The 16772-nt window shown below is 52.0% G+C and overlaps 1 protein-coding gene across 1 annotated transcript in view; it reads right to left on the bottom strand.

Annotated features, from left to right (window-relative positions):
- ESCO1 (establishment of sister chromatid cohesion N-acetyltransferase 1) overlaps positions 1–16772 on the bottom strand; it is a 431983-nt gene that overhangs the window by 104827 nt on the left and 310384 nt on the right. The gene's annotated exons all lie outside the window — the stretch shown is intronic.

Raw genomic sequence — 16772 nt, forward strand, 5'->3', positions numbered from 1 at the left:
GCATTGGCCACCACAGTACCAGCTGCAAACAAATTATCAAGGTCCAAGGCGTCCAGCTGGTGTTAGATCCACAGATGCACTTCTTTCAGGAAACACAATTGAAGGTGCTGGGAGAAAGTGGAAGGCTTGGCCTGAGGCATGTCTTTGTAGATATTTTGACACAAGAACATGACGGTAGAAGAGTCAACATATCGATCACTAACAGGGTATCAGGGCAATCACTATCATACCAGATCTCTTCTCATACTAGCTGGGATGTATACACATCCCACACACAGGCGTGTCCTACATGAACCCTTCATAAGTATTAAGTTTGAGGGGGGGGCGTGGATAGACGCTGATGTGAGGGGAAGCGGATGCCGGAGCTCCGTCCGTGGGTTTCCCCCAACAACAATAATCCTGGCTCAACAGTGAGGCCCCTTACCGCAATACTGGTAGTGGAATTCCTGGTGATCAGGCTGGGCTGATAAATATCAAAATGGGAATGGATCACTTGGCCTGAGTAACCAGGGTTTGCAGATTTCTTGTAGGATACTGATAAAAAACCCTCATTCACGTACAGAGATCGGCAGAGGCGGTATATCTTGATTCTCCGCCCTGTTCTTAAAAACGTGACAGCATCATCATCGGGTTAGTTTTGTATGCTTCCTCCATCCAGAGGTTAACCACTGGTTATTGAAGTAGGGATCAGAGAAGGGTGTGAGTGTTCTAGTGCAGTGTGTCTCAAAGGGGGATGTTTAAAAACTCGTTGGGTTCGAGATACTTTCAAAACTATTTTGTGCGTGGGGAGACCGGTTAGTGGTCTAACGCACTAAGGGTGTCCATAAAAAGGTCGACATGTTTCAGCCCTTGTGATTGCCCCTGCGGGTCAAGTGGGCTTTCTTCAGGACCTAGAAAGAAAAAGTGGTGGGGACCGTGTTTTGTCGCGGTCTCTATGAATCTGGGTGTGTTACCCCGATTCTCACGTGGTCGAATTGTACCTTAAGTCCTTATTGAGTGGAATTTATCGGGCAGCCAGGGAGCGTGGGACCGGCTTTTGCTCTGGTATCACGAGACTTGTGCGGACTGTGCGAACTGTCCAGCGGTGGTGCAGAGTGCAGAACTAAGGATGAGGGCAGCAGGAGCAGTGGCCCCGGAGACTAGGAAAAAAGGCGCGGACTCCTGAACCTGGCAGTGTTGTACTGCCTATGCAACATGGCGGCTGAGGGCCGTAGTAACGAGGTGCTCAGTGGGCCAGAGAAGTGCGGGGAAGTAGCGCCGGGCAACAGAGAAGTCGCCATATGTTGAGCAGGGGGAGCGCTGAAGCATATGCCTCACACTCTGAACAGCAGTGCTAGGAGGCGAGGAGACAGCACTGGGACCACTCAACCAAGCATAATAATCAGGAAGGACTGTGAGGCAACTCAGAGGGGCGAGAAGAAGCCGGCGGCCCTTTAATACGAGCCCAGGAAGCCTACGGGGACGTGAGCCCGTTGAGTCGCGCCGGGGGCTGGCTAAGAGGCCCACTGCGGATACAACACACAACAAAGGCACAGGGTTGTGCTGGGGCACCTCCGACAGCCTAGCTGGCAAGCATCACTGCACCTCCGAGCTCCATCCCTGAAGAAAAGCTCTTGTGGGGTAGCTGCAGTATTTCCCCAAGCAGAGCACTGACCCGGAGAACGCAGGATAACGGAGATCACTACGCTAAGTACAAAGTGCCCCTGAGACACCGACTGGCTATATATGGCAAGCGCCTGGGAGACGGCAGATGGAGTGCTTATGAGGTCTACTTGAAGACTCACATAACTGAGTGGAGCCTCGGAGGCCTGCGTATACTGGAGAGAGTCCGGAGGGCGGGAAATCCATATGCCTGCAGCTAGATCCCAGAGCCTGTCCCACGCGGACACTGAGTTGGTTGCCAGTGCTCTGCGCACGTTGCTGCAATCACTCTGAAACAGCCCACTGGGCGTGTGCAGGCCCATAATAATGTGGAGAGTGTCCAATAAGAAGGGCTATGCTGTCCTCAATGTGGAGGATGCAGGGCATCACACTGATGATGATGATGATGAGACGTCAGAGAGGAGGAAAGATGTTGCCCCTGAGGAACCTACTCTAGTGGACAATATGCAGGCCATCACCTCCTCAAGGGAAGCCCCGGAGACAAAGATAGACTCCACTGGGGCAGACCTCAACTTGCTGAAAGACGACGACCGCAAGCTTAAAGAGAGAGTGAAACTCAATGAGAAAACTCTTGTGGAGGTCCTGAAAGCAGTTTCTGCATTGCAACAGTCCCTGAAAAATGTAGAGGCCAAGATCAAGGTACTAGAAGTGCGGGCGGAGGACAGCGAAGGTCGATCCCGCCAAAATACCTTATGCACTGTAGGAGTTTTGGAGCAAGAAGAAGGGGCTGATGCAGTGTGCTACCTGGCGAACTGGCTTAGAGCGGAGGTGGCCCGGAGGGTCTTTCCCCCTTCTATGCGCTTGAACGTGCTCACAGGGTCCCAGTTAGACTGCCCAAATCTGGAGCCCCTCCTCGACCGCTGGTGGTGCGACTTCTTCATTTTTTAGATCAGGACACATACTGCAGCAAGTCCAAGAGAAGCAGAACTTGCAAACTGGGAATAATAGAGTGAGGATATTCCCAGATTTCACCAGGGAGGTACAACGCCAACGTGCTTCCCTCACGGCCATCAAACGGAAACTGCGCCAATTGGAAATCCCATATGCCATGCTGTTCCAGGCATGCCTCCGGGTAATTGACAAATCAGAGCCACATTTCTTTACTGCTCCGAATGACGCATGGGAATGGCTGGAGGCCCGTCAGATCACAAGAGACTCGTACTTCATCCCTTGACCCGACCCAGCGGACACCAACCACTTCTCAGCAGACTCCAAGAGCTCCTTTGCCTAAAGAAGCCAGACTGGCGTGGCACAAAGCTTTACATGCAATTGCTGAACTTATGTAACCACAATGACCAGATAAATCTGGACTAGGGGAACCAGAGGCACGGGGTACTGGTAGACGGCAGCCTCCAACATAAACTATTTACCACAATGAACCGCTACCAGTAGGAATGTTACTAGTGTAAGTCTAGCCTAGGTCTGCAAGCCTCCGCTCCTCGACGGAGGCTTGCAGACCTAGGCTGAGAGGCGGCGATCACAGCAGTTATCATTCCAGGACCTAAAGGGTCCATCTGCTCTCCCTCCTATGAGGCGCAGTTTACCTCATCATAGGATTCATTTAAACCTATCATTACAGACAGTGGAGTGTGAGTATTGATCACCCCACCAAGTGGAACGCTTCCACCCAAGTTTAGTAAGAGTATAGCCCTTTATACTATGATCCTGATGAATGCCGCGGACCCAGTTGGGCCTACAGGCAGAAACATGTTGATCTCACATACATCGGTGGGGGGACACTAATATCCCCATGGCACCGATCACTTTATTTTAAACTACCATATGGATGTCGACGCTATTAAAATTAAGTAGACACCCATAATGGCCTTTTAATTCACTGCACATTTTTCTTTGGGCCCCCACTTAGTTTAGAAGTGCATCCCTGTCGTCAGGTGTATGCCCGCCCTCTATCAAACCAAGTTTTTAGAGGGTGAGGACTGGTCAATGATGAAGCATGACACCCGGTGGTGTGTGAGGCCAGTCCTTCACTTTTTGTGAGATGCCAGCACTCACAAAATAACACTTCACTTACACTAGTAACATTCCTACTGGTAGCGGTTCATTGTGGTAAATAATTGCTGAACTTAGCCATGGAGGCGCTACCCCGAGGTCGACCACCAGTGAGCACGGCATGGACAGATCCGAAAGCTCGCAACCAGGCTGCGCAAACGAATAATCTGAAACTGACCTTCCGGATGTCACTCCTCAAACAGAAGATGAAATAGCCTGATGTTAGCACCCCAGGTCATATGTAAGAGGGTAGTATGGTACTAGGGGTTGGCTACTCCTGCGATTCAGGTACTATAGCAGCCGCCTGATGACACTGACGTGGATACTGGGACTATCAACTGAACTAAGATGGGGAAATGGCCTGGGGGAGATCTGGGTCCAGCAGGGTCAGCTTACGCCGCGCCACTTTCAGTGACTTTCTGTTCACACATTCCAGTTTGGATGGGAACTTGTTTGTTTGTACCTGTCCTGGGAGGGGGAGTCGGGGGGGGGGTCCTATTGTTAAAGGGTTTTTGTTTGGGGCCAGGCATGTCGCTGTGAGGGAAATTGCTAAAGGTATGGCACGACTGGTACAATGAGACCCACATAGGTCTTAAATGTATACCTTGGAACATCAGGGGGATGCACACCATGCTGCGCCATAAAATACATGCATACATGCACACCTGGTCAGGAAAGGGGTGCAGATTGCCTTTTTAGAGGAGACTCCCTTATCACAGAAGTAAGGGGCTATGTTACAGAGAAGGTGGAGGGGGCAGGTGTTACTACTTACTCGGCCTTTGCCAGGGGAATTCTGGTCTGGGTGCGGCGGGAGTCCCTTTTCATTGTATCAGGCAAATAATTGATCCGGAGGGCAGGTTTGTGGTGCTTTCGGGGCAATTAGACAGAAGGGATTGAATATGCTACTTACCAGTATGCATCTGTTCTTGGCATGTAGGGCTGCTGACATTCATATCTGTGCATAGATCGCCGCCTAGTGTTGGGTCCGGATGATTGCACATTGTTGTCCTGGAAGAGTCTTCGAAGTATCACGAGATAGGTGGCTCCTCCCCTGGACTACAGTGCGCATGGGCATCGACTCCATCCCCAGATTGTTTTTAGCCATTGCGGCCAAGATGGAGTGAAACTCAGTGAATGATGACCATGCTAAGAGTATATGTGAATACTGCAGCTGCTACAGGCGCCGGGGAGGAGGGCGGGCGATATGAATGTCAGCAGCCCTACATGCCAAGAACAGATGCATACTGGTAAGTAGCATATTCAGTTCGAGGCATGTGGGCTGCTGAATTCATATCTGTGCATAGAATAAATAGCAGTCCCTCCATTAGCGGCGGCCGCCCGTGCCAGCTGCAGCAGTTTGAAAAAGTGTTTTGAGAACAGCCTGCCCTACAGCTGCTTGCTGTTTGGAGTGCACATCAACACAGTAATGCTTAGTAAATGTGTGTGTGGTAGACCATGTGGCTGCTCTACATAGGTCTTCTAAAGGAATGTTTCCAAGGAATGCCATAGAGGCCCCCAACTTTCTGGTGGAGTGGGCTCTTGGTGGAATCGTAAGAGTACGCTTAGCTTTGAGATAGCATATTTGGATACATTTAACTATCCACCTAGCAATACCAGCCTTGGAAATAGGGTTACCTTTGTGGTGTGGTGCAAAGGCGACAAAGAGTTGCTTAGTCTTCCTAAAATCCTTGGTCCTATCAATGTAATACATTAGGGCCCGTTTAACGTCAAGGGTATAGAGCATCCGCTCCGCCAATGATTCAGGATTTTGAAAGAAAACGGGTAATTCGATAGTTTGGTTGATGTGGAACTGAGACACAACCTTGGGCAGAAACTTAGGATTAGTGCGGAGCACTACCCTGTTGGAGTGAATTTGGAAAAATGGCTCTTGGATTGTGAGGGCTTGCAATTCACTAACCCTTCGTAGTGATGTAATTGCTACGAGGAAAGCCACTTTCCATGTCAAGAACAATCTCGCAGGAATGCAGTGGTTCAAAGGGAGGACCCATCAGCCTGGTAAGAACCACATTAAGGTTCCACTCAGGTGCTGGTGGAGTCCGTGGAGGAATGACTCGTTTGAGGCCTTCCAAAAAAGCTTTGATGGCAGGCACCTTGAAAAGTGAAAGGTGCTGTCTATTTTGGAGATACGCGGCCATTGCAGACAGATGAATGCGAATGGAAGTATAGGCCAGATTACACTTGTACAGATGGAATAGGTAACAGATGATGTTCTGAATAGAAGCGTCCAGCGGGTTAATGTTGTGGTTCGCACAATAAATGACAAACCGCTTCCATTTTGCCGCATAGCAGGCTCTAGTAGTGGGCTTTCTCGCCTCCCGAATGATGTCCATGCAATCGGGAGGTAAGTTTAGGTAGCCAAACTCTAGGACTTCAGGAGCCAGATCGCCAGGTTGAGCTGTTGCGGATCTGGGTGCTGAATGTCGCCATGGCTCTGCGTCAGAAGGCTGGGCGTGAGATGTAGCCTTTGATGAGGTACCACGGACAGTTCTAGAAACGTGGTGTACCATGGTTGACGAGCCCACGTTGGAGCAACCAGGATGAGAGTCATCGAGTGTTGCCTGAGCTTGCGTGCCACCAGCAGTATCAGAGGTACTGGGGGAAAAGCGTACGCAAATTTGCCTGACCAGTTCATCCATATCGCATTGCCCTGCGACTGTGGGTGTGGGAACCTGGCGGCGAAGCTTTGGCATTTTGCGTTCTCCTTTGTGGCGAACAGGTCTATCTCTGGATGACCCCACCTTTGGAAGTAAAGCTGGAGTTATGATGGATGTATCTCCCACTCGTGCATCTGGTGGCTGTGCCTGCTGAGCAGGTCCGCCATCTGATTGTCCTTGCCCGGGAGATGATCTGCCATGAGGAAGATGTTCCTCTGAATGGCCCACTTCCACATGCTCTGAGCCAGATGAGACAGCTGCGGAGAGTGTGTGCCTCCCTGCTTTTGAATGTAGTACATTGCCGTCATGTTGTCCGTCCGAATCAACATGACCTTGTTGCATAGATGTACTTTGAAAGCCTTCAGTGCCATGAAGATCGCCATCAGTTCTAGAACATTGATGTGCATCTTCCCCTGTGGCTGCGTCCACCTTCCCTGCACAGTGTATTGGAGTACATGCGCTCCCCATCCCTGGAGAGAAGCGTCCGTTGTCAGGATAATCTGTGGCACAGGCTCCTGGAACGGTCGGCCCTTGCAAAGGTTTCGTGGATTCCACCATTGCAGAGAGTTGTATGCCCGACCGCTCACCAACACTAGGTCTGTCAACTGGTTGTGAGCCTGAGTCCACTGACGTGCCAAGCACTCCTGAAGCGGACGCATATGTAGTCTCGCGTGCGGGACAATGGAGATGCAGGAGGCCATCATGCCTATCAAGTGCATGAACACTCTTGCTGGAAGCGAGTGTTGAGGTCTGAATTTCTGGATCAGCGATTGAATGCTGCTGACTCTCACTGAATTCGGCTGTGCTGTGGCCGCCAGAGTGTCTTTGGTCGCACCCAGATACTGCCGTACGTGGGCGGGCTGGAGATGGGATTTGGGGTAATTCAGTGAGAACCCCAGATCGTGCAGGAGGTGAATGGTGTGGGACACGTGGTGTGCGCACTGCTGGGCCGACTTCGCCTGAATGAGCCAGTCGTCCAGATAGGGGTAGACGTGGATGTTTTGACGTCTTAGATGCGCCGCCCCGTCGCCAGGCAATTTGTGAAAACCCTGGGTGCCGTGATGACCCCGAAAGGCAAAACCTTGAATTGGTAGTGCTGGTTTTGGATGGTGAACCTGAGATATTTTCTGTGTGAAGGATGTAGCGGAATGTGGAAGTACGCATCCTTCAGGTCCAGAGTTGCCAGAAAGTCCCCCTGTTGAAGCAGTGGGAGAACTTGCTGCAGTGTTAGCATGTGGAAATGCTCTGATAGGATGTAAAAGTTGAGGGGCCTGAGATCCAGGATGGGCCTGAGGGATCTGTCCTTTTTTGGAATTAGGAAGTACAGGGAGTAAACTCCCGCGCCTCTTTCCTGCAAGGGTACGAGCTCTATTGCCCCTTTTTGCAGCATGACTGTGACTTCCTGCTGCAATAAGTGCAAGTGCTCGCCGGACATAGGACGGTGCCTTGGGGTTATGTTGGGTGGGGTGGATGTGAGCTCCAGACAATAACCAAATTGGATAAGCTTTCTGACCCACCTGTCCGTGGTGATGGACTTCCACACGGGCAGGAACTGCTGGAGTCTCCCCCCGACCGGTGTTGTGTGGTCGGGGGGCAGTGACAATGCGTCACTGTTTGTTGGCGGTAGAGGACCTGGAGCTGTTGTTGCCACGTCCTCTGCCCTTGGCGTTGTTGCCGCGGTATCCACCTCGACCCTTGTTGGTATAATTAGTCTGGGTGTTGCTTTTGTAGAACTGCGCTGACTGCGAAAGTTGACCCCTTGAGGTGCCTCTAGTATTGGAGCGACGAAAGGACCCACTCCGAAACTGCTGGGACTGCAAGGCACCCATAGATTTTGCAGTGTCGGTGTCCTTCTTCATCTTCTCAAGGGTGGTATCAACCTCAGGGCCATACAGGTGATCTGGGTTGACTGTTTGGTTCAAGATGGTAGTTTGAATGTCTGGCTTGAACCCAGATATCCTCAGCCATGCATGTCTACAAAGCATAACGCTAGTGTTAATTGCGCGTGCGGCAGTGTCAGCCACGTCCAGAGCGCACTTTATGGAAGCGTTGGTGATTAGCTTCCCCTCCTGTATTAACATTTCAGCCCCTTCCTTATATTGATCATTTCAATGTTGCAAAAGGGTCTCTAGGGTATCGTAGTGTGCCCTGTCATAATGCGCCAGGAGCGCCTGCGTGTTAGAGATGCGCCATATGTTGGCTGCCTGCGCTGCCACCCTTTTCCCCGAAGCCTCAAAGACTTTTGACTCTTTGTCTGGGGGAGGAGCATCACCCGTAGTTTGCAAGTTGGCCCTCTTCCGGGCATTGGAGACAACTAGGGAGTCCAGAGGCAACTGTCCCTTAATATAAGTTGGATCTGTGGGCGCCGCCTTGTACTTTTTGTCAATCCTCGGGTTGATGACCCTCGCCCTGGTGGGTTCTTTGAAGACCTCAGCAGCGTGCTTTAAAACACCCTTCAGCATTGGCAGAGTCTTTACAGTCTTTTCAGAGACAGAAAAGGTGTCAAATAGGAGGTCGACGTCCACAGGGTCAGCATGCAGCTCGACGTTGTGATTGGCCGCTGCCCGCTCAATGAGGGCATTGAAAGCCGCAGAGTCCTCAGTGGGGGAAGTTTTCGCTGAGAAAAGCTGAGGGTCCTGTCCAGAATGCGGGTCCCCAGGATCGCCACCAGCAGACCAGGGCTCTGCCACATCCTCTGGGTCTGTGTAGACGGGATAGCTGTATTCATCCTCGTCGTCTCCTTCACCAACTTCTGCATTGGAGTGAGTGGGCGAGATTTCGTGAGCCTGTGGTGAAATGGGCTCCACCAAGGCTGGAGAACCTGCAGAGGCCATCTTTCGTTTGAGTGGGATCTTGTACGACTCCAACTGGGGCTCAGGGGTGATTTTCCTCTTCAGGAGGGAAAGCCTGCCCGTTTCGGCGTCGATGAAATGTTCATGACGCTCTTCTTCAGAGAGTTGTCGAGGCCGTGGGCCGAGGACCACCAACGATGGTTTCGGCGTCGAAGACACCTTGTCGGGCACGCTGGCCCCCAGTTTAGCAGTGAAAGCCTTCAGCGCCGTTTTCGGCGGCAAGGTGAAAAGGATCGGCGTGTGCGCCTTCGCCGGTTTCTCCAGAGGCTTCGCCGGCGGAGGGTCCTTCGGCTTGACCGCTGCGGCGCCGTCCCTAATACGCTGTAGGGACTCTGTAACCTTCTTAGTGAACGCGGCGGATGGACGCGCCGGTTCGACAGGGTCCTTAGCGGTTTGTTTTGGAGCGGAGTACGACGAGGTTCCCCTCGGAGTCGACGCACTCGGCGCAGCTCCCTTGGCCTTGTCGTGTGGAAGCGGGGCAGAGATGTTCTTCGGGTCGTCTGCCCGCTTTTTCGGGTCGGTAATAGACCTTTTGGGGTCGTCGACCGTCTTCTTGGGATCGAGTCGACCCTTGCCGGCGTCGACAGTCTTCGGCGCCGATGCGGCCGCGTCCGACCCCTTCACCTTCGGCTTCGATGTAGTAGCCTTCGGTTCGGCCATTTTGACGTGCCTCTTCGGCTCGACGGCCATTTTAGATTTCTTCGGCGCCGAGGCCTCCGAAGTCTTCGTTCCGACCAATGCGATGCGCACTTTCGGTTTCGAAATCTCCGGCGTCGAGACGTAGATTTCACTTTCGGTTTCTGTGTCACTGGGAGTGAATCGGTAACAATGTCCGTGGCCGGGCCAGCAGGCGGGCCCGAGGAACTCACAACAAGGTTTCGGGTAAGGCCCGAAGGCGATCCCTCGACCTGGGCCTTATAAATTTGAACGGCCCCGGAGTCAGTCTGAGGAAGCTCTCCGTCCGAGCTATCCTCCATGGTGGCAAGGGCCCCGTCGTCGTCCCCTACCTCCTCGACGACTCCACCGAAATCTTCGGTCTCGGCGTCGTAGTCGTCCTCGACCTCCGACGCGGGGTTAGATTCCAAGATGTCCTGGATATCTTCATCCTCGACCTCCCCAGCATCGAAAATGTCCGTCGGCGGCGGTGCAGATTGCTGGGCCTCCAGGCGCGCAGCTCGACTGAGCTTGAGTGTTTTCTTGGACCGGAACCTGGAACAGGCCATACACTTGGCCTCGTCGTGGTCCGGCGACAAACACTTGTTGCACACCGGGTGTACGTCGATATGTGGGTACTTCGAGGCACACATCGGACATCGTTTGAATAGACTTCGTTCCATGATGGATGGTCGAAGAGTCTGGAGCGTCGACTAGGCCCTTCCGCGCCGAAAGCACGTGGAAGTACAAGCTTGGCTCGAAGCCGAGGAAAGCTGCGAAGCCGAACGCAAAACAATACCGACGCAAGTCCTAAAGACCTTTTGGTCTCAAGTAAAGTTAAGTCAATTCTTATCGATTCCGACAAGAGGGAACCAAAGACATCCGAACCCAATGGCGGAAAAAAACAATCTGGGGATGGAGTCGATGCCCATGCGCACTGTAGTCCAGGGGAGGAGCCACCTATCTCGTGATACTTCGAAGACTCTTCCAGGACAACATGTGCAATCATCCGGACCCAACACTAGGCGGCGATCTATGCACAGATATGAATTCAGCAGCCCACATGCCTCGAACATAACGATAGGGAACTATATGCTCCTAACGTAGACTGGTACAAAAGGGGGTGGTGATGGACGGAGCATCTGAATCAATCAAACACTCACACCAAGTCAAAAGATCTGGGTTTAATCCATCACCGTTCTTTAGCCCACTCTGCCACCCCAGTTCAGACATGGCTATATGCAAATCAGTCTGACCCTGTGCCTCATGGGAACAGTCCAGCCCGAACTGCCAAGCCATGTCTTCCCTGGGCCAGGCTGGACTGTTCCCATGAGGGCTAAAGAACGGTGATGGATTAAACCCAGATCTTTTGACTGGGTGTGAGTGTTTGATTTGTTCAGATGCTCTGTCCATTATCACCCCCTTTTGTACCGCTTTTGGCCGCCATAAGTGTGGCAGGGTATGCTCAGACGTGAGTCCCTTGCTCACTTTGCCACTGGATTCAAGCAAGCTGGGCTGAAGACGGCTGGAATGCCAGAAACCGGTCCTCGGAAGCTTGTTTCCGGTCGAGGGAAGGTATGGCTTGGCAGTTCGGGCTGGACTATTCCCATGAGGCACAGGGTCAGACTGATTTGCATATGGCCATGTCTGAACTGGGGTGGCAGAGTGGGCTAAAGAACGGTGATGGATGATTAAACCCAGATCTTTTGACTGGGTGTGAGTGTTTGATTGGTTCAGATGCTCCGTCCATTACCACCCCCTTTTGTACCCCTAACGTAGACCAACCTACATTTCTAGCGCAGCTCACGGACACTAGCGTCAGTATTGACATGATCGGCACTGTTAGGGGGTGACTTTAACTGTATTACAGATGTTAGGTTGGACCAATCTCACCCGCCACTCCCTGACGCTCCCACACAACAATGGGGGCTGACGGACACTTGGAGGGCCCAACACCAGGAGGAAAGGGAATTATTCTATTTTTCTGCATTACACGAGCTACACGTTAGATTAGACTCGATCCTGTGCTCCCCAGATATTCATGGGGGGTTTAGAGTGAATACCTGTCCAGAACGATTTCAGATCATAACCTGCTGCTGGTGACATTAGATTGGATGCGTGTTAGACCTAAAATATCAGTTTGGCGCCTATGGCTGGAAGCATTGGAAGATCAGGTGTTCCGGGTCACAGTAGGTTCCGATATCAAGAATTATTTTTTAGAGAACGTCAATACAGCGACAAGCCCACTCATCGAATGGGATGCCTTTAAAAACGTTATCAGGGGACGCTGCAATGGGGGAAGTGGTGTGAGTACGTAAGGTCCTTATGCACGTAGTACAAAGTGCGGAACAACAGCTCTGTGGGGTGGAAAATGATAGTCTGGAGAGAATGGATAAACAAGCGGACCTACTCGGCGCTCAGGAGGTATTGGCAACACAAGTAGAAAGGCTGCGTTGCTTTGATTACAAGGCTTACATTGCCCGGGCCCATGCAAAGAGGGATACATTTGGGGCGCTGTTAGCCTGGATGGCCAACCCAGCGCGTAGAGGGGCAAAAATACTCTAGCTGCGAGGGGGAGGAGGAGGTCGATTATAGCCAACAAGATATTAACGCCCAGTTTTGGGAATATTACACTGCCTTATATCAGAGTAGGCTCGATCCAGGAGAAGAGGAAGTGATGGGAGTCCTGGGGGATGAGGAGCTTCCAAGGGTAGGTGCAGAGGCGGCAGAAGATCTGGGTGTTGAGGTTGAGGAGGTAAGTAGGGCCATGAAACATATGTCCAGGAATAAGACACCGGGGATGGATGGGTTGCCAATAGAGTTTTATTTGACATATGTAGATATTCTAGCTCCTCAACTAGTGGCGCTGTATGGCAGGGCAAAACGAGAAGCCGGTCAACTTCCGAGGGGGTAATCATTACACTTTTAAAGCCTGGCAAACCGACTTGGGATCGAACTGCATATCGCCCCCTCGCTATGCTTAATTTGGATTATAAAATATTAAGCTGTGTATTAGCCAGCCGTCTACTCGTACATATGTCAACGCTAATACATATGGATCAGGCGGGATTTATCCCAACCAGGAATACAGCGATGAATATACGCAGGCACCTTCGAGTCTTAGAAGCGGACACATACCGGAAGGAGGAGGCGTGCATTTTGGCAGTTGACATTGAGAAAGCTTTTGATAGCCTCGAGTGGCCATATATTTTTAGGGTTATGAGGGTGTTTGGGTGGGGGAACACTGTGGAATAGACGGCAATCTTGAATAAAAATTCTACTGCTAGAGTAGGGGGGGGGGGGCTGAGTTCAGATGCCTGTACGGTAGGCAGAGGAACAAGACAAGGCTACCCGTAGTCGCCCCTGTTATTTGAGCTGCCAATGGAGCCTCTGGCCGCACACGCTAGATCAGGCCGCTATTATCAGGAGTTGAAGGTGACGGGGCAACTCCAATATATAGCGCTTTATGCGTACAACCTCCTGATGATCCTGGCTAATTCAGGAGAAGCCCTTCAGGGAGACATGGATCTCTTGAGTGTCCTGGGGAGAGTAGTAGGGCTTGGGGTAAATTGGGCCAAGTCGTGCCTTTTCCCTACGCACTCGGACAAAGTTGGACTGCGGGAAGCGGAAATGTGACATGGGAAAACAGATGTCTGACCTTAGGTACTCAAATATACCATGCCGCTGGAGACCTACTGGAGCGCAATGTAGGGCGAGCAATACAACAGCAAAAGCAACCTCGCGTTTTTGGAGACTCTCCTACTTTCTGTAGCAGGCAGGGTGGCATTGTTAAAGATCGTGACGTTGCCTAGGCTCCTCTATTACTTTAGGTCGCTTCCATTCTGGATTCCGCCCAGAATATTTGCTCAACTCCATACATTGATTATGGAGTTCATGTGGGGCTGAAGGCGGAGGGTGACGCTTACCACCATGACGAGGCACAGAGCGGAAGGAGGGTTTGCAGTGCCAGACTTTGAGACCCATTACCATGCAGCGCAGTTGCAGTGGTTTACGAAGTGGATGGCGGGGCATATCAGGAACGCAGAAGACCTTGGAGGTCGGGATCCGAGCTTGCGGCTCCTCTCTTGTGTGCTGTTGCAACTCCCCATGAGAGATCGTGTGGCCCTTTTAGACCTGCGGAAGGTGCGCAAGTGCTGGAATCGGTCACTTAGACGAGCGCAGATACGATGCCCCTATGCGCCGGATATCCCTCTAGCTATATGCGAGGCATTTCCCTATGGTGGGGAATGGCACAGATTGCAGGCATGGGGTGAGGTAGGAATCTCCACAATAGGAGATTTATATGAGGAAAATTCTTTGCTCCCCTTTAATGATCTTTTAGAGTGATACGAACTCCTGAGGGGAGATTTTCTTCTACATGCCGCCCTGACAGCAGCTATCCGAAAGCATTGGCAGGAGGGGATAGGGGAACCCCAGACTTCCATGGTTTGTCAATATATAGTAATAGCTGCTGGAACTTTTAAGGCGGTTACTTTCCTATATAGGCGTCTCACGCAGGAGGCATGCCGACCCCGGACAGCCTTACCCATCAAATGCGGGGGGGGGGGAACTTGGGTGAGACTATAGACGAGAAACCGTGGGGAGAACTTGTGGAAAGGGCCTGGAAGAGTTCTAGAAATGCACAATTCCAGATGATTCACTTCTATGTATTGCATAGGGCATACCTCACCGAGTAAGATTAACAAGTATTTCAGGGTCACGACCACCTGCCTGAGGTGTAACGAAAAGACGCTAGAGGCAGTGAGGGCATGGGTGGCATTAGTGGAACTCCTGCTGCAACCGGCTGATGAAGGAGATGAAAACCTTGACAGGGAGGGCCCTAATGCAGGCGTTTGATCATTTAGAACATCTAGCGTCCATGACTGTTGACCACGTAATCGGTCTGACTGATATCACAAGCACCCCACACTGCTTCACCAGCAATTCAGGTTCGATGGAGTGGCACATACTGTGTACTATTGGATTGGCCAAAGGTCACATGTGGTGGATTTGATCATAAAAGCGGCATGCCTGGGGGTGGGGAGGGTGGGAGTGTGGGGTGGGAGGGAACTCTGCTGGGGTCATTGATTGGGATGAAGAACCTCGAGGAGATTCATAACTAATAGATTGTGTTCCAAAGCAATAAAGGACAAGGGTTAGAGATCAACCCGCGACTATGATGAACACTATTTTTCTTGCTCATTAGCGGGACTGTTGATCAATTGCAGCTGGACATCCTGAGGTTACTATGTTTAACTACCTTACGATATAAGATGAGACTCATGCGCAATCCCAATAATATTTGTGAGATGTTTAAGTATGTCATCTGAAAAATCAATAAAACCTGTTTAAAAAAACAATAAGCATTACGTTTGATAAATATGATATCAAGTATAAAAATATGTGTCTCATATTAGCATTCATCATCACTATAGAAACAAGTGATGCCTACCAGTCAATTCATTTGTGCATCATGGAAGGATGCGTGACACAATCGATGCAGCGCAAAACATTCAATACAGTGCAACATAAAAGTGGTGTTGGCCAATGCGCCTTACTGGTCCACAAATATTTGTACAAATCACATCTGGAGGAGGCGCACACAACATAGGCAAATTGATGGCCGATCCCTTTGATGATGGAAAATTACATTGAATACACTCACAACCGTGAATCTCCCTTTGGGATACTAGATCTACATAGGACTTTCCTTATGGAAGTCACGACCACCGACAGGAGTATTACTACATTAAATACATGAATGAATGAGAATGTGAGGATTGAAGGCATGAGTTTGCCTTTATTAAAAAATGTAACTGAGGGGGCGTGGCCAAAATGGCGGCCTGAGCAGACGCAGGATCGCTTGGCTCCCCAGCCCTGATCCCCCATTGTAGTCCATAAACTGCATACGAACCCCTGAACGCACGAGCACTCACCACCCTGTGCTGTGGAGGCAACTGCTCAACCCTCGGTAACGAGGAGACGGCGCCGCAGCCCCTTGGGACGCCTTGGCCGCACTGTGGAGACTCGACAATGGCCCGTACAACATGGCGGTCTGACCCGGAGAGCGCGGGCTCGAGCTGCAGAAGCCGGAGGACCCCAAGGACGGGCGACCCAGCACTGGTCGACGACAGGGACTGCATTCCAGCGACGGGTGGCCCGACATTGGCTGCGGTGAGGGCAGAGGTCGCAGCGGAGACAGAATCACCGGCCGCGACAGCACCCGGGCGGCAGGCGCAAATTGAGGCCCCGGTTCAGATGCCTACCCTGTGCAGCTGCGTTTGGCCTCACCGGAGCCCCTGCGCTGCGGACAGGACACCGCGAGGGCACCTCCCAGCTGCAGGACTCTACTGAATGCCACGGGGCTGATCCAGCAGGGTACCAGTGAGAGCGGGTCCCAGAGGAGGCGAGGCATCGGGCCCAACAAGCGCCGCAACGAGGGAGACTGACGTTGTGCCCCGTGTTCGGGGGCCTCGCCGAAGCGAGTGGCGCGGCTGGGTGCAAGGCCGCGATTCACCCCCTAGCACCAGCGGAGTGCTACCGCGCTGGTCACAACCCCCCAGGCACCCAAAGCGGGAGACGTAGCAGCGGAGGCAGGCATTGGCGGGGGTCCTGGGCGGTGAAAGCCTACTACAGGGACTGAGACGCGCGGGGAGGAAACAGCTGGAGCGCAGATCCTTAATCCGGGGGCCCACACTCACAAGATCGATGTGGGGCAGACGCAGGGCCTGCTTGGCCCATGGACAGTGGAGAAATACTGGCCCCGAACTGGGCCTCGGCAGACCTCAGCGCTCGAGGTGAGGGGCAGCAGAACAGGCATGCAGTGGGGGTGCCAGCGCTAAAGCTGCGCACACAGCGAGCCCCCAGCATAGGGCCCGGAGTAGCCCACCTGACAGTGGCGGTGATCCTGGGGCAGAGC

Source organism: Lissotriton vulgaris, chromosome 4_1 (genome assembly GCF_964263255.1).
Source record: "Lissotriton vulgaris chromosome 4_1, aLisVul1.2, whole genome shotgun sequence".
NCBI lineage: Eukaryota > Metazoa > Chordata > Amphibia > Caudata > Salamandridae > Lissotriton > Lissotriton vulgaris.